Here is a 5,616-nt window from a genome sequence, read left to right on the forward strand (position 1 = left end):
TTTTTTATTATTATAAATTTTTATTTATTTGGAGGATGGAGCTTGAGTGGAAGGGTGCACTGGGAAAACAGACTTTCCCATGGTGCCCGAGAAGGCCCTCTCCCCGGGATTTTGTGAAAGGGAGGGTGCACTGTGAAATATACTCGGAGTCGAGAGTGGATTTCATGCTCTTTAGTCAGCTCATAGTGGTGAGGAGGAATGGAAGTTCCCCCAGAATTTCTGCTCTATATACATTATTTACACAATGGGCCCCACATGATTGGCTAATTCCGGGATTCACTTGTAGGCCAATCAGGTTGCGGATTCACTTCCACCTGGAGCTGGATTGAGTGGCTCCTGTGGACCAATCAGACTGCTGCATTCTGAATCCTATTGTTCTAGGACCAATCAGACTGCTGCATTCTGGATCCTATTCTAGGACCAATCAGACTGCTGCATTCTGGATCCTATTCTAGGACCAATCAGACTGCTGCATTCTGAATCCTACTGTTCTAGGACCAATCAGACTGCTGCATTCTGGATCCTATTCTAGGACCAATCAGACTGCTGCATTCTGAATTCTACTGTTCTAGGACCAATCAGACTGCTGCATTCTGGACCCTATTGTTCTAGGACCAATCAGACTGCTGCATTCTGAATCCTACTGTTCTAGGACCAATCAGACTGCTGCATTCTGAATCCTACTGTTCTAGGACCAATCAGACTGCTGCATTCTGGATCCTATTGTTCTAGGACCAATCAGACTGCTGCATTTTGGATCCTATTCAACTCAGTACATAACACACTGGGAAACCAGATTTTCCTATGGCACCCAAAATCTCAAGACGCTTTTCTCAAACTGCTATGCTTTAGTGTCCAGCATTCATTTTCGCTTCCAGTTAGCACTAGGCAGATTCCTAAGTCACTGTCGATGTGGATATTTATGGGCAGTATATAAGAATGTTAGCAGATCAGGTCCATTTAGTCGAGTGCCTTGTAATGCAGGAATCTTTCACCCAACACGGGACTCAAACCCAGAACCCCAAGATAAAGTCTTGTGCTCTACCGACCAAGCTACCCCAGGCTATGGTTAGACCCAAACAGTTAGGATCAAGCAGTGCCATGCGTCTAATTAATCTGTGTCCCAATTCAGCCATTTCTGTCTAAAAAACAATAAATTTGTCAGTCTTCATGGTGCCACAAGACTCTGCGTTGTCTTTTTTTCCTGCAAGAGAGTTAAATCAGTTACAGTGAGCAAAGGCTGAGCTTACATACAATGACCACTAGGTGGCAACCAAGGCCTATCCACAAGGGATATTTTAGCAAATACAGATTTGATTTCTTGTACCTTCGTTGTACGGCTTTCATCATGTTTTGAAGATATATTATGACATTAAAAGTGTGTTCCTTTACCCTGACCTTTGACACCCTGATAGCCCATCCTAGCCTTCTGATTCCAAATTGAGGTGAGTGTGTTTATTTATTTGGTTTTTCAAATTACAGTTTTACACATATCCAACATATAACATGAAAACAAGATTCTAAGGAATCTCCTGGAATTCTCCCCTCCCTTTTGTGGGTCCTATTGTTAGTCATTTCCTCCTGAATCTTTTATAATAATTCAAGTCTTTGACATCTCTATTACAGTATATCCAAAATTCACCATTAAACTAAAGTGTTATTCTAATCCTACTAACAATTTTAACTGTTTACAATGGTTTTTAAGATAAATTTTAAATTTTCCCCCTTCCTTATTGACATTTTAGACTTCCTGATTTCTGATTCTTCCAGTCATTTTTGCCGTTTCCATCAACTTAATCTGCCATTCTTCTCTGGTCGAGACTTTTATCTTCTTTCCATCTCTGATTCAAAATTGTCTTCCTTGGGAAGCAGCCCTTGCTACTCCTCCTACTCAGAGTAGACCCATTGATGTTAACAGGCATGACTAACCAAGGCTTGTTCATTTCAGGGCGTCCATAGAGTAGAACGTAGAACTCAACACTAACTACATACCATGCATTTAAAGCACAGGACTTCTCCCAAAGGAATTCTGGGAATTGTAGTTTGTTAAGCATGCTAAGGTAAAGGTAAAGGGACCCCTGACCATTAGGTCTAGTCGTGACCGACTCTGGGGTTACGGCGCTCATCTCGCTTTATTGGTCGAGGGAGCCGGCGTACAGCTTCCAGGTCATGTGGCCAGCATGACTAAGCCACTTCTGGCGAACCAGAGGAGGGCACGGAAACGCCGTTTACCTTCCCGCCGGAGCGGTACCTATTTATCTTTTTGCACTGGCGTGCTTTAGAACTGCTAGGTTGGCAGGAGCAGGGACCGAGCAACAGGAGCTCATCCGATTGTGGGGATTCGAACCGCCGACCTTCTGATCGGCAAGTCCTAGGCTCTGTGGTTTAACCCACAGCACAACCTGCGTCCCTTTCTTATACTGTAAAGGTAAAGGGTAAAGGGACCCCTGACCATTAGGTCCAGTCGTGGCTGACTCTGGGGTTGCAGCGCTCATCTCGCTTTACTGGCCGAGGGAGCCGGCATACAGCTTCCAGGTCATGTGGCCAGCATGACTAAGCCTCTTCTGGTGAACCAGAGCAGCGCACAAACACCATTTACCTTCCCGCCGGAGCAGTACCTATTTATCTACTTGCACTTTGACGTGTTTTCAAACTGCTAGGTTGGAAGGAGCAGGGACCGAGCAACGGGAGCTCACCCCGTCACGGGGATTCGAACCGCCAACCTTCTGATCGGCACGTCCTAGGCTCTGTGGTTTAACCCACAGCGCCACCCGCGTCCCTTTCATCTACTGTAGTATTTTTTTAATTGCCAAAACCCATCCTAGGATAAGACGATAAGAAGAACCTTTTGGCCCTTTTAACCCAGCCTCCTGTTCTCACAGCAGCCACCCAGGTGCCCCAAAGGGAAACCCGCAAGCAGGATTCGAACACAAGAGCCCTCTCCCTTTCTTTGGTTTCCAGAAACTGGCATTCAGAACATTGCTGCCTCCATCTGTGATGGGCACGGCATAGTCATCCTGGCTAGTAACCATCAAGAGTTTTATCCTCTATGCATTTACCTGATCCTCTTTCAAAGCCACCCAGATCGGTGGCCATTACCGTCTCCTGTGGCAGGGAGTTCCACAGTTTAACTTTGCGCCGCATGAAGGAGCAGTTTCATTTGTCCTGAATCTTCCAATGTTCAGCTTTATGGGAGGCCCAGACTTTTCTCTCTCTGCCTTCTCCACGGCACGCTATAATAATAATAATAATAATAATAATAATAATAATAATAATAATAATAATATATTATTATTATTATTATTATTATTATTATTATTATTTGTACCCCGCCCATCTGGCTGGGTTTCCCCAGTCACTCTGGGTGGCTTCCACAGAGACCAAAAATACACTAAAATGTCACACATTAAAAACTTCCCTGAACAGTGTTGCCTTCAGATGTCTTCTAAATGTCAGGTAGTTGTTTATCTCTTTGACATCTGATGGGAGGGCGTTCCACAAGGTGGGTGCCACGACCAAGAAGGCCCTCTGCCTGGTTCCCTGTAGCTTTGCTTCTCGCAATGAGGGAACCGCCAGAAGGCCCTCGGCACTGGATCTCAGTGTCTGGGCAGAATGATGGGGGTGGAGACGCTCCTTCAGGTATACTGAAACTTCTAACATGTCAATCTTGCCTTTTTTCTAAACCAAAAAGCCCCTCTAAACCGAAAAGCTGACTCCGTTCCTCACAGGGGAGTCATGGGGGGAGGAGGAGATGTGGAGTGTAATTTTGCCCCCTCAAATCTGAACCAAACTCGATCGGATGCCCAATTTCATTTCAGAAGTTTGCTTTCCAATGTGCATATCTTTATTGTTTTAAAATAGATACATTGGTACTTAGGGATGCGAACGGGATCCATTCCGGAGCCCCGTTCGCATCCTGAACAGAATGTAAGACGCGACGGCACGTCTGTGCGTGCGCGGGTCGCGTTTTGCCGCTTCTGCGCATGCGCGTGACGTCATTTTGAGTGTCTGCGCATGCGCGAGTGGCGAAACCCAGAAGCAACACGCTCCGTTACTTCCAGGTTGCCGCAGAGCGCAACCTGAAAGTGCTCAACCTGAAGCACATTCAACCCGAGGTATGACTGTACATTTATGCCAGGAAAGCAAACAAACCAATAGACAAACATACAATCAAATAAACAAACTATCAATGGACAGACAGTAGCAATATATGAAACAACACAATTCTTATAACTAACATCCTTCGTCCTCCCAATGATGTGAACGACTGTAAAACAAGAAATTAAAAATGACTTCCAATTAGTCTCGCTGTACTTTATCTGTTGATTATCTTATACCGCACAATTATATATTTCTTATATAGTTTCTGTTAACTTCCCTACAAACTTATATTTTATGCAATGCAAGGTTCATCGGAAGTTTGCTTTCCATAGTTGTTTCCCTGCTTTGCCCGCAGCAGAGAGATTCTGGTCCGTGGCTTCCTTTCCCTCCTTCTCATTAGCTAAACTCCCGGGCATCCTTTTTTCCACCTCCCTTTATCAGGCCCAATAAAGGGCCGAAAGCAGCAAAGGCCGGGGGGGGGGTGAGCACAGAGGGGGGAACATGTCACCACTTCTTCATGTCAGATGATGCCAAGGGAAAACTTGCTCCACACCCATGTGGGTTTGGCAACGCCCGGCGTGCCATTCCCGTCAGATGGAGCGGAGGACCGGAAGGTTAAAAAGACAGTCGAGGAATGGAATGTGCCCTTAGAGCCTCCTGCCCGAATGGAGAACCACGCTAGTTGGACCTGTAAAAGGGCAAAAGAGTTTCAGGAAATAACCCATAATGAATTGAAAAAAATGTTTTAAAGTACTTCTCAAAAAAACCAACAACACAAAACCAGAGGTCCTCCAAAGGTTGCCGAACTATAACTCCCATCACCATCACTGTTGACATTGGCCCTGCAGGCTGCTGAGGCTTATGGGAGTTGGAGTCCAACTATGCCTAGAATGGGACGCGGGTGGCACTAGGGGTTAAACCACAGAGCCTAGGACTTACCGATCAGAAGGTCGGCGGTTCGAATCCCCGCGACGGGGTGAGCTCCCGTTGCTTGGTCCCTGCTCCTGCCAACCTAGCAGTTCGAAAGCACATCAAAGTGCAAGTAGATAAATAGGTACCGCTCTGGCGGGAAGGTAAACGGCGTTTCCGTGCGCTGCTCTGGTTTGCCAGAAGCGGCTTAGTCATGCTGGCCACATGACCCGGAAGCTGTACGCCGGCTCCCTTGGCCAATAAAGCGAGATGAGTGCCGCAACCTAGAGTCGGTCACGACTGGACTTAATGGTCAGGGGTCCCATTACCTTTAAGCTAGTTTGTATCTGGGACGCAGGTGGTGCTGTGGGTTAAACCACAGAGCCAAGGACTTACCGATCAGAAGGTCGGCGGTTCGAATCCCCGTGACGGGGTGAGCTCCCGTTGCTCAGTCCTTGCTCCTGCCAACCTAGCAATTCGAAAGCATGCCAGTGCAAGTAGATAAATAGGTACCGCTCCAGCGGGAAGGTAAACGGCGTTTCCGTGCGCTGCTCTGATTTGCCAGAAGCGGCTTAGTCATGCTGGCCACATGACCCGGAAGCTGTA

Source organism: Podarcis erhardii, assembly GCF_964252035.2.
Source record: "Podarcis erhardii genome assembly, chromosome: 7".
Classification (NCBI taxonomy): Eukaryota; Metazoa; Chordata; class Lepidosauria; order Squamata; family Lacertidae; genus Podarcis; species Podarcis erhardii.